At 39.7% G+C, this 14,272-nt stretch overlaps 1 protein-coding gene across 4 annotated transcripts in view; it reads right to left on the bottom strand.

The window, feature by feature from the left end:
- The window catches only part of FZR1 (fizzy and cell division cycle 20 related 1), a 98,334-nt gene that overhangs the window by 62,720 nt on the left and 21,342 nt on the right, over window positions 1-14,272 (bottom strand). Inside the window, exon 1 of one of the 4 annotated variants that reach the window (XM_056822389.1) lies at window positions 6,817-7,053. The exons of the other annotated variants lie outside the window; for them this stretch is intronic. The gene's annotated coding sequence lies outside the window, so the exon portion shown is untranslated. Of the gene's footprint in view, window positions 1-6,816; window positions 7,054-14,272 lie in introns of those variants that run through there. 4 annotated transcript variants of the gene reach the window in all.

The raw sequence follows: 14,272 nt of genomic DNA, 5'->3' as shown, positions 1-14,272 counted from the left end.
TTTTAAAAGGCCTGAAAGAATAAAAATCAGAGAGGTATCTTCTGCTAGAAGGGAGCAACTGGCTCAATGCAAAGGTAATAAAAAGATTTTAGAATGATTTTTCCTTGCCTCCATCAACCACCCAGTCACTTAGGCTTAAAACTTCAGTCATCTTTCAGGCAGCTAGGTAACAATGAATGGAATACGGGGGTCTGGAGTTAACAAGTCCTAAGTTCAAATCTGTCCTCAAGACAATTACTAGCCATGACTCTGAACCAACTACTTTACCTGTCTGCCTTAGTTTCCTCTAATTTAAAATGGGGATAATGACAGCACCTATCTTATAAGAAAGGACTCACTGGAAAAGACTCTGATGTTGAGAAATATTAAAGGTAAAAGGAGATGGCAAAAGATGAGATAGTGTCATGGAAGCAATGGATATGAACTTGGTCAGATTTCAGAAGATAATGGAGGTTAGTGGGTTATACATTTATTATCATGGCTAGCATGGTATGGTCCATGGGAACACAAAGAATTGCACACAACTCTATTTTGTAAGGTTTTTGAGAAGACTAAATGAGATATTTGTAAAGTACTTAATCTCAGTATCTGGCACAAAGGTACCTAATAAAATTATCATTCCTTTCCCTGCTTTGACCAATGAGTCCTCTTCCCCTCTCAACCATCCAATCAGTTGTAAAGTCCCTTTGATCTTCCTACTCCTAGACTAGTTTCCCCAGTTTAGGACTTTGTCATTTTTTCCTTTGGATTATAATAAAAGTATCTGAACTGGTTTCCCTGCTGCTTATGTGTCTTTTCCCCAATCCATTCTTCATGCTGAAATACTGTCAAATGCACTGCTTTGATGGTACTTCACTAAATCAAAAACTTTTAATTATGACCCATTTTCTACCCAAATAAAATACAAACTACTTCATGGGCTTCCATAATCTGTCTTCATACTATGAATTCTCATCCCAATCTTCCATATTGAGAATGGGGATCTCACTTCCCATTCTAAAGTCAAATATTCCCTCTCTCTCAGGGTTCTATACTTTCTCTAGGAAGTCTTTTTTGATTCTCTTCAAATGGAATTTATCTTCCTTCCTTAAATTTTTCACAGTACTTTGAATGAATTCCTTAGCACATATTGTCATATCTGTGTTAGTCAAGTTTATAGTGTTATCTTCCTTGAGTGTGTGTACTCAAAATCAAGAACTATATTTTATTTCATCTTTACATTCCCAGAACCAAGCAGAGAATCTTGTTCAGAAACCACTTATTTATCAATCAGGAACAGAACTTTACAAGTTGGCTTCCCTGAGATTTTCTCAAATGGGAAATTCTTAACTCCCACCTCCCCCTCCCCCCTTCTGTCTTAGAATCAATACTGTGTATTGGTTCCAAAGTAGAAGAGTGGTAAGGGCTAGACAATGTAAGGAACTTATCCAAGGTCACATAGCTAGGAAGTGTCTAAGGCTAGATTTGAATCCAGGACTTCCCATCTCTGGGCCTGGCTGCCTACCCCACTTAAAAAATTAAAGGAATGGAACCAATACACACTATTGATTCTAAGATGAAAGGTAAGGGTTTAAAAAACAAAATAAAAAAAGAGGAGGCAAAGTGGATGAAATCATAGAAGTCAGCTAGTGGCACAATGGATACAGCACTGAGCCTGGATTCAAGAAGACTTGAGTTCAAATTTGGCCACAGACACTTACTAGCCATGTGACCCCTTGGCAAGCTACTTAATCTATGCTTTAATCAGCTGGAAAACAATATGGTCTAAAGGACAACAGAGGTCTTGTCCAAGATCATACACATGGTGGATGCAGTGTTTCAACTTGGCTCTTTTAACTCCCAAGTCCAATATTTTCCTCACTATACCATGCTATTCCTAATGCTTTTGGTTAACTGATTACCAAAAATTCAGGAAGAATATTAGAAAGATGAGATTAATCTTATTCATTCAATCCTATGGCTTATTTTCATCATCAGATTCCAAAGGAAGGTTGGCATTTTTTTTTTATTAATTAATTAGATTAATTTAGAATTTAAAAAATTTAAAGGAAAATGTCTCATAAACAGATTGGAATTGAAAAGACCTTTGAGATGATCTATTTTCCAACTTCCTCATTTTAAAGAAGAAACTAAGACTAAAAGACTAGGTGACTTATTCAAAGTCAATCAGGTACTAAATATGTAGAGCCCAAATTAGAAAAAAAAAAAAAGATGCTTTGACAACAAATCTGGTGCTCTTTTCATCATACAATATTGTCTTCAAAATAACCTAGACGGAAGGTTTAGCCCATGTACCTTAAAAAAAATTTGTTTCAGACTATTACAATTAAACAGAAGAAAGAGGACTAAAGTGCAAATAAGACTAGAAATTGGTTTTTAGGGATAATTTGATGAGGCTTTCACAATTTTTCATAAAGTGGATTTCCAAGGGTGAAGCCAAGATGGCAGCTCAGTAGCAGCAAGAGCTAAAGTCGATTTCCTATTTCAAGGAAGGCAAACAAAAAATAAATTCTTAAAGAGGTTATCTTATTTGCTTCTGTTACAAGTAACATTTACATATAGCATTCTTCATTTCAATGCCTATAAAAATTATTCTAGCCATCACCAAAGAGTGATATAATATAAAAACTAGTCATGGTCCCTTTCTAGTCCAGATTGTACCACTAACTAAATATATTACTTGGGGCAGGTCATTTTCCCTTGTGTAGATCTGTTTTCTCCTCTATAAAGTAATTAGATTAGATGACAGCTAAAATTATCTCACTGTAAAACTATATGAATTTAAGTGATAGCACTGGAAAAGTCATTTGTTTATACTTATATAGAATTTCATATTTCTTCATACTTACACAGAATTGTTTAGTAGTTAAGAAAATCGGATGTCCTGCCCATAGTGGGGGTGGTATGACGGGGGTGGAATCACCAATTTCCTTAATGAACAAATATCTTTAAAGATAACAAATATTTATCAAGCATCTCCTCGGAAGCAGTGGAAAGAACAATGGCCCTCTGGAATCAGAGAGCCTGGGCTTAAATCCCACCTCTGAACCTTTAACATTTAGTTTGTGGTATTGGGTTAAGTTAAATCACAGGTTCTCTGGCTTTTTATCTTTAAAATGAAGGGACTAGGCTAGATGACCTTTGAGGTTCCTTTCAACTCTAATTCTATGAGCCTACTCTATAAAGAAAATGGAAAGAAAAAAAGGCAGTCTTTCATTAAGGGACGACAGAATACAGTAGAAAATTAAAGTCATAAAAAAATCATGGAGTTAGAAGGGATCATAGATAGCCTGTAGTCCTCTAATACTCATTTTTCCAAGGTCTTATGGTAATTTAGTGGCAGAGCTGGAACTAGTACTAGGATCTTTAATGAACTAATGTTCAGTGTTCTTTTTACTACACCAAACTGATTCTCAAATGCAGAATCAAGAACAAGCTGCTTCTTATTAAAAGTTCATTGACTGCTGAGGATCAAGGAAGATTTCAATGAGGACTATAGTTGGCTGGGGGGTTGTTCCAGGCATGAGAAGAAATGGCAAAAAACAAATGACAGCAGCTCAGCTGAGTATGGAATAGAGGGAGGAAGTGATGAAGGAAAAAATTTTGACAAGGGTTGGTAGGAGTCTACAAAAAGAAACAAAGTAGTTCATCTTGACATGACTGCTCAGCTTTATTTGCATCTGACAAATTCAGGAACAGACAAAAGACACAGATGAAAATGGGACATAATGCCTTCAACTCTGGCCACTTCTTCCTTTCAAGAGGCAACAATATCAGTCTCTAACAAAACTCAAATTAACATATACTTTTTAGGAGCAATAATGTAAAAAAGCTGACAGATCCTGGCATTGACAAATACTATTTATGTGACCTTGAACACGTAAGTCACTTCTCCTCTCTGGGCCTGTTACTTCATGAAATGGGGGTCAAAGGAGTGCCTTTCTATAGTCCAACTCATCTAATGATCTATGAATTTCTATTATTTTATCCTGAAGTACTACAGACACCAATACTGTATAGACCTGAGAGTTCTTTCCCAATAACCTAATTGGCCTTTAAAATGGTAATGACTTTTGATTATAATCCATATGGATGGATGTAAAGACCTCCTTAAGCAAATTACTGCCAATTTGGTGAACCAGCCTATTAGAGAAGTCTCTTTTATACAATATGTAGTTATTGATAGTCTGAAATATAAATGTGAAAGCAAGGAAATACATTTTAAAAGAACCAATGCAGAATATCCCTGCTGTTTTTCTGTGTTTGACAACTTCATACTTTTTGCTTCCAGACAACTTCCTCTTTTCTGCCCTACTTTAATACAAATGTCCCTTTTAAAAACAAGCATCTCAACATGCGAAACACTCAAGATTTTTCAACATACAAGTCTAGATAGATCAAGTAGCCATGTAAAAACAATCTCTTGGGCAAAGAGCTGTTCAAAGATCGGCCCAAAACTTTTTCTTTAAAATTTACTGGCATAGCTTTATATTCTTGACTAAACCTTATGAGTCCCACTTCAATTACTCAAGAATAATGAATGTGCCTATTCAGCCCCTTTTCCTCTATCTATTCTCTTCTAGTATCCCAAAGATTTCTGATGCTCTTGGGGAAAAGAAATGAAAATTTTTATAGCAAGATATAGTAATTCAGGGTATAAGGTATTCTGTAACTAAGCCATGACCTGCTATATTCTCCTCATCCTCATAACATACATAGTTAACAGGAAATGGGGACTCTTACCAGATTCCAAACAATTTACAACTATTTTCCCACAGATTATCTCTCCATCTTTTAAGGAAAGATTTTCACCTTTCCCAGTAATTTTGCTGGCAAAACTTAGAGGCAGTGTCCTTTTATTTGGGTAAATCTCTTTCATTCAAAAGATAAAAAGTTTTAACTAATGCCTAGAGGCAGAAATAGTAAGAAGGTACTGATCCTAGAGGGATAAAAGGATAGTCTTGGGGCAGGTAGATAACACAATGGATAGAGTACCAGGACTGGATATAAGAGGTCCAGGGTTCAAATCTAGCCTCATACCGTCTAGCTATATGACCCTGGGCAAATCACTTAACCCCATTTGCCTAGCTTAGAACTCTTACTAAGACAGAAGGTAAAAATGGTGTCTTGAGGCTAACACCCAGGTTTAGTAGAATGAACCAGTTGCTACTCCATCCAACAAGGCAACAATCCAGAGGAGGAACTGTGATAGTGGCTCTTGGACCCTTGTCCTCTGTGTACCCTGAAATTCTTTGGCACAGAAGTTATCCTTAATCTTTCAACTCAAGTGAGGTGTTCTCTCAAGGAAAGAAGATAACTCATGTTTAAACAAGGAAGAGATTAAAAAGAAGATTTGGTAGGTTAAGGTGATTGGTCTCAAGGAAAGAGGTTAAAAAGAAAAAAACAAACAGGGCTGCAAATTAGAGATGGCTTCAGTGAGTCAAGGGAGTAGGGGGAAAGAGGACAAGCAGAGGTGAGTTCTGAGGGACAGGATGGTTTTAAGGGTACAGATCAAGCTTAGAAGAAGCAGAGTTGGAGTGAGGTGGGGCAAGAGGCAGGCTTGATGGGGGTTCATACTAGAGGGGAAAACAAGGGTCAGAGCAGTGGTGGGCAGGGTTCAATTTGCAGGGAAGCCAATGTTTGGAGGAAGCAAGGGTGTTAGGACCTTGGCAGTTTGATTCAGGAGACTGAAAGGAGAAATTGGCTGGGGATGATGGGCCTAGGTTTTGAGAGAAGCAAAATTGGGTTTGAGAAGTAGATATAGAATTTCCCAAGTTTGATGGGACAAGATAGGGTTTTGAAAGTTTGGCTTATGTTGGAGAAGGCAAAGTTTGGTGTGAGGGATAAAGATGGATGATGTATATGGACAGAATTAAGTGGATTGGGGGAAGCAGGAGTGAATCTAGAAGAGGAGAGAAAGGCTAGGGAGAACAGCAATAGATCTGGAGTGATGAGAACCCAGGTAAATTAAGGGCAAAAAAAGAAGGGAATGAAGGTAAGTTTGGAAACACAGTGGAAAAGTGGAAACAAGTGAATATAAATCAAGGAGAGAATGGAGAAGCAGAAGAGAGACAAGGGCCAAGAAAGGATGGGGAGGTAATAGTAGATCATGAGATAGTAATAAGATGGAAGAGGCAGGGATCTATTTGGGGAAAGCTGAGAAGGTAGGGGACAGCAGAAGTGGGGTTAGGAATGAATATGAGGTGAGTGGAGAGGAACAGAAGGACAGTAGACAACATGTGGGGGGGGACGACAGTACATTTAATAGATGGTGAAGAGGGCAGCAGGATATTTTAGTCTAGTGGGGCAGCACAGTACACAAGTAGGGAGTAGTAAGTCTTAGATGTGTTTGTTGGGGTGAGTAGGAGGGATTAGTCTGGGGAGACAGACAAGGGTCAGAAGAGGACACAGGTGGGGGGAGCATGACCAAGGTGGGAGACACAAGGGGAGGCCACGGTTTGACAGGAAAGTAGGCAAGGATCAGCAAAAGATGTTGGGTTTGGGGTGGTGGGGTGCAACAGAGAACAGCAATGAGAGTGGAGTGGGGGTAGCGGTGCAGTAGAAGACAGCAGATAGAGGGTCTGGGGTTGGTGGGGACAGCAGGCCCCAGTCAGGGGCTGTACCGGGGGATGAGGGGATGGAGGGAGGAGGACAAGAGTAGGGAGGCCCGCAGGCCCAGTGAGGAGGCAACAGAGGATGGAATATGGGTCTTGGAAGTGAGAAGGGGCAAGTCCCGGCCTGGCAGGTGACCCGCCGCTGCTGACAGGACCTGGGCTCAGGGCATCCCAGTCCCGGACCCTCCCCAGGCTGCCTCACCTGGCTTCGCCTGCGCCCGGCCGGCAGGCCACTCCCTCCACCGCTGGGTCTAGTTCGTCAGTCAGGTCCCACTGGGGTGGGGAGGGCAGGGCAGGGCAGGGCAGCCGCGCCGCCGGCCGCACTGCACAGCCAGGCCCTGGCCGCTGTCAGGCTCCCGGACTCTGAGCTCCCTCAATATGGCGGCGGCCACTCCTCCGCGGCCTCCCCTCCGCCGCCGCCGCCGCCGCCGCCGGCCCCCTCCCTCCCGCCCTCCCGCCCTCCAGCCCGGCCCCGGCCCGGCCCCCCTGCGCTCCCGCGCAGGCGCGCTCCCGAGCCCAGCCGAGCCGCGCCGAGGGCCCCTTCCTCCGGCCAGAGAAGCTCGCGCTGGCCTCTGGGCCTCGCGCCACCCTCACTCCGTGAGCGCGCGCTTGACCACGCCTTCTCTTCTTCCTCCCCGCCCAATTCCTCTTCAAAAACCACCCCTTCCACCAAGGTCCCCGCCGCGGAGCTGGGTGCGCCGGCGCGCGAAGGGCATCTCGGGAGAGAATGACGTCCCTGGCGATTCGAATCAATACAGGAAGCTGCGGGAAACGCGTTGCTAAGGGCAACGGGGAGGGAAACCCAAGCTAGGTCGGCCTGGGAATCTTGAAAGGCTTGACTTAGGACGTACTACCTGTCCCCATGACTTAGGGCTGAGAAAGATAAGCTCTTAGAGGGAAAGAGCTCTGCAGAACGGAGTCAGGAGGCCTGGGCTCCAACTCTGGCCCTGCTCTTCATTTGCTCTGCGACTTGAGACAAGCTTCTCGCCCTCTCTGGGCCCCTACAGTTACATTTACATCTCTATATTGGACTAGTCTCAGGAGTTCTTAACTTGGGGTCTGTGTAAACTTTTTTTTTAAAGAAAATTTATATGTAGACAACTATTTCAATATATTGGTTTCTTGTTTATAACTTATATTTTATTTTACTCTTTTAAAAACATTCTGAGTGAGGGATTTGTAGGTTTCGTTAGGCCGCCAAAGAACACCAAGTAACCTTGGAACCCACGAAAGAGATCTGAGTTTGATTTCTGGCACTGCCAATGCCTGGGGTGAACTTGGGCTTTCCGATAAATTCATCTCTCCTTGTCTCACTTTCCTCATTTCTAAAATGAAAGGTTTGGCCTAGATTAGTAGTGTCAAACTCAAATAGAAACAGGATTACTAGAGAAGCAAGGAAGCCCATTATCACCACTATTCAATATTGTACTAGAAATGCTAGCTATAGCAATAAGAAAAGAAAAAGGAATTTGAGAAATTAGAATGGACAATGAAGAAACAAAACCATCATTTTGTATATATGATCTACTTAAGAGAATCCTAAAGATTCAATTAAAAAACTTGTTGAAATGATTAACTTTAGAGAAGTTGCAGGATTACAAAATCAAACCACATAAATCAGAATTTCTTTATATTACCAATAAAGCTCAATAGCAAGAGAAAGAACAATACCTTCCATTTAAGTTAACTGTAAATAACAAAATGCTTTCTGCATCTACTTAAGGTAAAACCAAGAATTATATGAACACAATTACAAAATACTTTTCACACAAAGTCAGATCTAAACAACTGGAAAAATATTTGTTGCTCATGGGTTGGCCAAACCAATAAAGGTGACGATCCTACCTAAATGAATATACTTCTTCAGTGCAACAGGAATTGAATTGCCAAAAAAATTTTATAAAACTAGAAAAAATAGTATTCATCTGGAAGAACAAAAAAAAAGAATAAAAAAGAATATTAAGGGAATCAGTGAAAAAAAGTGAAAGGAGTTGGCCTAGGAATACTAGATCTCAAATTGTATTACAAAGCATTAAACATCAAAACAATCTAGTACTGGCTAAGAAATAGAGTGGTGGATCCGGGGAAATATATTAGTTATACAATACATAGTAGCAAATGACCATAGTTATTTAATGTTCCATAAACCCCTAAATCAAAACTTTTTAGATGAAATCATTATTTGACAAAAACTAGGGAAAAAAAGTATGGCAGAGACTGAGTATAGATCAACATCTCACACCATATACCAAGATAAGGTCAAAATGGACATATGACTTTAGATTTAAAAGGTGCTATCTACCATAAGCAAATTAGGATAGCATAGACTATTTTACCTCAATGGATATTGAGGTCAAATCAATGGATAAAGGAAGAATTTATGACCAAGCAGATAGCATTATAGAATGTAAAATGGAGAATTGTGATTATATATTAAAAATTTAAGCAGAAAATGGGAAAAAAATTTTCACAGCAAGTATCTCTGATAAAGATCTTATTTCTCAAATATATAGAAAATGGAGTCAAATTTATAAGCGTATAAGTCAATTGATAAATGGTCAAAGAATCTAAACAGGCAGTGTTCAGATAATGAAATCAAGGCAATATATAGTCACATGAAAAAATACTCTGTTACTCTTGATTAGAGATGCAAATTAAAACACTGAGGTGCCACTTCACACCTATCAGATTGGTTAATATGACAGAAAAGGAAAATAATGTTGAAGGGGGTGTGGGAAAATTGGGATGCTTAATGCACTGGGGTTAGAGCTATGAACTGATTGAACCATTCTGGAAAGCAATTTGGAACTGTGCTCAAAGGGCTTTAAAACTGTGCATACCTTTTGATCCAGCAATACCACTACTAGGTCTGGTCTATATCCTAATGAGATTTTAAAAAGAAAGAAAATGACATATTTGTACACGAATATCTATATGGCAGCTCTTTTTGTGGAAGCAAAGAATTGGAAATTGAGATGTCCATCAACTGGGAATGGCTTAGCAAATTGTAGTATATGATTATAATGTAATACTATTCTGCTATAAGAAATAGTAAGGATAATTTGAGAAAAACCAGGAAAAACCTACACGAACTGATGTAGAGTGAAGTAAGCAGAACCACAAGCACACCATACAAGGTAACAGCAGTATGTTAAGATGGTCAACTGTGAATGACTTGGCTATTTTTAGCAATACAGTAATCCAAGACAATCTCCAAGGACTCAGAATGAAAAAATGCCATCCACTTCCACAGGAAGAACTGATGGATTCTGAATGCAGACCAAAACATACCATATTTCACTTTTTCTCAATTTTCTTTTTGTTCAAGTTCTCTTCCACAAAATGACTAAAATGGAAAAATGTTTTACATTACTGCACATATAAAATCTATATCAAGTTGCTTGATGTCTCAGGAAAGGAGGAGGGGGAGAATTCGGCTCAAATTTTTTTAAATGAAGGTTAAAAATTGTTTCTATATGTAATTAAGGGAAAAAATATTTTAAATTTTTTTAAAAAGAAAGTTACTAAACTATACATATAAATTTCTGCAAGTTATACATTTTCTTTGTTCCTGTTGTTTTTTTTTTCTTAACTATTTCCAAATTATATTTTAACCTAGTTCCAGTCAAAAAAATGGTTGGCATTGTATACTGGACACTTTGCCTAAAAGCCTCTTCCTGCTCTAAATCGGAGCACCTGTGAGGTTCTCTACAGCTGTGGCATTCTACGCCGATTGTCAGATTCTCCTTTAGATCACACCCCCTAACCATAGGTATCCCACAGGCTTCTTTCTGACCTTGAACCTTTTCTCTTCTCCCTCTACAACTTCTTCATTTGGTCATCTCATCAGTTCTCATGGTTTTAATTTCAGAAATCTCTATGTTGATGATTCTCAAATCTAGCTTTCCTGCTCCAAACCCTCTGCTGACCCTCCAACCTAAATTTCCAATTGCTTTTGAGATTTTAAACTCCACATCCAAAACTCCCCCCCCAAAAAAAAAACTTTCTCTTTTACTGTATAGGTCAACATCATCCTTCTAGCCCCACAGTTCACAATCTAGGAGTCAACTCCATATACAAGCTGTTGCCAAGGCCTGTCAATTTCACCCCTGCAACATCTCTCAAACATTCCCCCTCCTTTCCCCAGCACTGTCACCCCTCTAGTGCAGACCCATATCACCTCCTGGCAGGACTGATATTAATAGCCTGCCTCAAGTCTCTCCTCCAGTCTCATCCTCCTTTCAGCTACCAAAGTGATTTTCCTAAAACACAGGCCCAAAGTTGATTCCCCTGAATCAATCAGTCAGTGGCTCCCTATCACTGCCCCAGGGTCAAATACAAAATCTTTGGGGGTTCAAAGCCCTTTATAATCTAGTTCCTTACCTTTCCATTCTTCTTATACCTTATTCCCCCAATGTACTTTTTGATCTGGGAGCAGCTAAGTGTGAAGTAGATAGAGCACTGGGCCTAGAGTCAGGATGTCCAGAATTCAAATGTGGCCTCAGATGATAGTGGGGCAAATCGCTTCTCCCCTAATTTGTTCCAGTTTCTCATCTGTAAAATGGGAACACGCTGGAGAAGGGAATGACAAGTCTCTTCAGTATCTTTGCCAAGAAACATTAGAGCCTGACTAAACAACAACTCTTTGACCTCCTCTTTCATTATTCCATTTTCCATTTCTAGGCATTCCTCTGGCTGTCCCACGTGCCTCTTCCTATTGCCTTCCTTAAGTCCCATCTTTTACTAAAATTCTATCTTTTACATGAAGTCTTTTTCAACTCCTCTTAATTCTACTGCTTTCTGTCTTTTAATTATTTCCTATTTATCCTGTATATAGGTTGTTAGTAGATGCCCATTAGATTATGAGCTCCTTTGAGAGCAGGAACTGTGTTTTTTTTTGTCTGTTTCTTCAGCACTTAGGAACAGTGCCTGGCACATTGCAGGTGCTAAATAAATGCTTATTACTCAAGGGCAGTTAAATAGAACAGTGGATAGTGCACCAGGCCTAGAGTTAAAAAGACCTGGGTTCAAATCTAGTTTAGACATTTACATAGCTAGCTATGTAACCCTAGGCAAGTCATTTAGCCCTTGCCACTTCCATTTTAAAACTGTTACTAAGACATAAGGCAAGGGGTAAAAAATAATAAATGTTTATTGACTGATTGAATTTGGCGTTCTGTTACTTACCCTAATATGTATAATCTTACCAATTGCTGTTTGCTGCAAATTTGGAGAGAATGGGAGGCTAAGGTGTCTTTCCCCTACTCCAGTGACCAAAGAAAATTACTTTTATTTTGAACTTTTAAAATAGAGTATCATGCATCTCAACTACCAATATTTGAGGTATGGTAGTTAGTTCTAATTTTAGTCTAATACTCCTCTTGAGGAAAAATGGTGAAGGCCTCACCAACACAGGCCTTCCTCTTGCTCCCACAAACACAGAAATCTCAGGCTCCCTTAGAGATGCTGTGGGCCAGACCTCAGATCAAATACCTTATACAAGCCACACGTGTGGGACAGCTGTTGTACAGTCATGGAATCCAATATAAATACGACCTCTCCAGCTCCATTAGTCATGTCTACTCCCACACTCTTCAGTCCAGCCACACTGGCCTTCTGGTTGTTCTTCTCACAGGTCATTCCCTCTTTTGGCATGGGGCCTTGTTGGCCATGGAATGTGCTCCCTCCTCATCTTTACCTCTTAGAAACCAAAGCTTTATTTCAAAACCCAGCTCAAGTGCCAACTCTCAAACCTAGGCCTGTCCTGATCCCCTTCGATACTAGTGTCCTCCCTGGCCCTCACAAAATTTCCTTGTTAGTCAATTAATCCAACAAGCTTTTATTAAGAATTTACTATATGTCAAACACTATGCAAAGGGCAAAAACACTGTCCTTGCCCCCTCACTCTAATAGGGAAGACAAGATGCAAACAACTATGTACATATATAAAATATTCAAGAGAGTAAACTGGAGTTAGTTTTGTAAAGAAAGAACTAGGGGGAGTAATTGAGAAAGGCCCCGCTGCAGAAGGTGGGATTTCTATTTTGTATAAACATGTGTATGTCTCTCCCCCAAAAGAATGAAAGTTCTTGAGAGCAGAGAATGCTTTATTTTACTTTGAATTCCCAAGATCTACTACAGAGCCTGCCATATAAATATGCACTTAAATGCTTGGTGAATGATGGTCCAAGCATGTGGGAAATGGAAAATAAGCAAATACAGCCCCCCCCCCCCACTTCCTGGGGAGACAAAGACACATATGAAAAGATAAGAAGTGAAGCCAGGCAGTTTTGCATGTGCCTAGTGAATGGTACAGGTAGTAAGTTCTTTTTTTCTTTTTCTTTTTAGATCCTTACCGTCTGTCTTAGAATCAATACTATATATTGATTCTAAGGCAGAAGAGAGTGGTAAGGGCTAGGCAATGGGGGTCAAATGACTTGCCCAGGGTCACACAGTTAGGAAGTGTCTGATGCCACATTTGAACCCAAGACCTCCCATCTCTAGGTCTGGCTCTCAATCCATTGAACCACCCAGCTGCCCCCCAGGTAGTAAATTCTAAAGGATTTGAGATGAAAGAAACCTCACTGGTAGATTAGAATGATCAGGGAAGGTTTTACAGAGACTGATCCCACAAGTACAGCAAAGGTGCATTTATCCTCCCCAGGTCTGACTTCTGATCACAGTGGAACAGAGTAGCCACAGCAAGATGTCTAGAAGGGAGCATACCCCATGTAGACAAGTGCCAGGATTTTTAACACCAGAGTAAAGTCCTTTTCTAGTTCCAAGAAAGATAAAACCATACAGTCATGGGATTACTGAGTTAGAGCTAAAAGGGTCCTCTGATATTATCTAGTCAAGATGAAGAAACTCAGGCCCAGAGAATTTAAGTAATTTGTCCAAGGTCCTATAGAGGGTAAATGGTAGAAGCTGGGATTTGAACCCAGGTCTTCTGACTCCAAATCAAGCTCTCTTACCATTATACCCTGCTATCTCTGATAGCCTGAGTTTGATTCCTGGTTCTGCCAATCATTCTAGTAATCAAATAATTCATTCAAGAAATCAGTGTCAATATACTGATTACCAATCAACCTGGGACCTTAAGCAAGTCACTTTTGCTCTGTGATCCTCAGTTTCCCTATCTATATAAGATTAAGAAGTTGAACTAGATCAGCACTTAGCCTGTGATCCATAAACCTGTTTTTTAAAAAACATTTTTTTTATTTCTCTGATGAATTCAGTATCCAAGATTAACAATCAATCAATAACCACTTCCCAATGGCTAAATGGTCAAAAGATATGAACAAACAGTTCTCAAAAGAACTGCAAAGTACTCACAACCACATGCAAAAATGCTCCAAATCATAAACAGAGACATTTAAATCAAATATAACCTTAAGGCCTCACCTCACACATGTTACGTATTGACAAAAATGATAAAATGGTGACAATCAATTTTAGAGAAGTAGAAAGATAGGCACACTAATACATTGTTGGTAAAACTGTGAAATGGTACAACCATTTTGGAAATCAATTTGGAATTATGCATATAAAATGACTAAAATATTCATACCCTTTGAACCATAGACTCCATTACTGGTCTTTTACCAAAAGTCATCAATAAGAAAAATTTTCTCATATACTCCAAAATATTTGTAGCA

Source organism: Monodelphis domestica, chromosome 3 (genome assembly GCF_027887165.1).
Source record: "Monodelphis domestica isolate mMonDom1 chromosome 3, mMonDom1.pri, whole genome shotgun sequence".
Classification (NCBI taxonomy): Eukaryota; Metazoa; Chordata; class Mammalia; order Didelphimorphia; family Didelphidae; genus Monodelphis; species Monodelphis domestica.
Note: the sequence above shows the minus strand (reverse complement) of the source record. Positions and strands in the feature narration are given on the sequence as shown.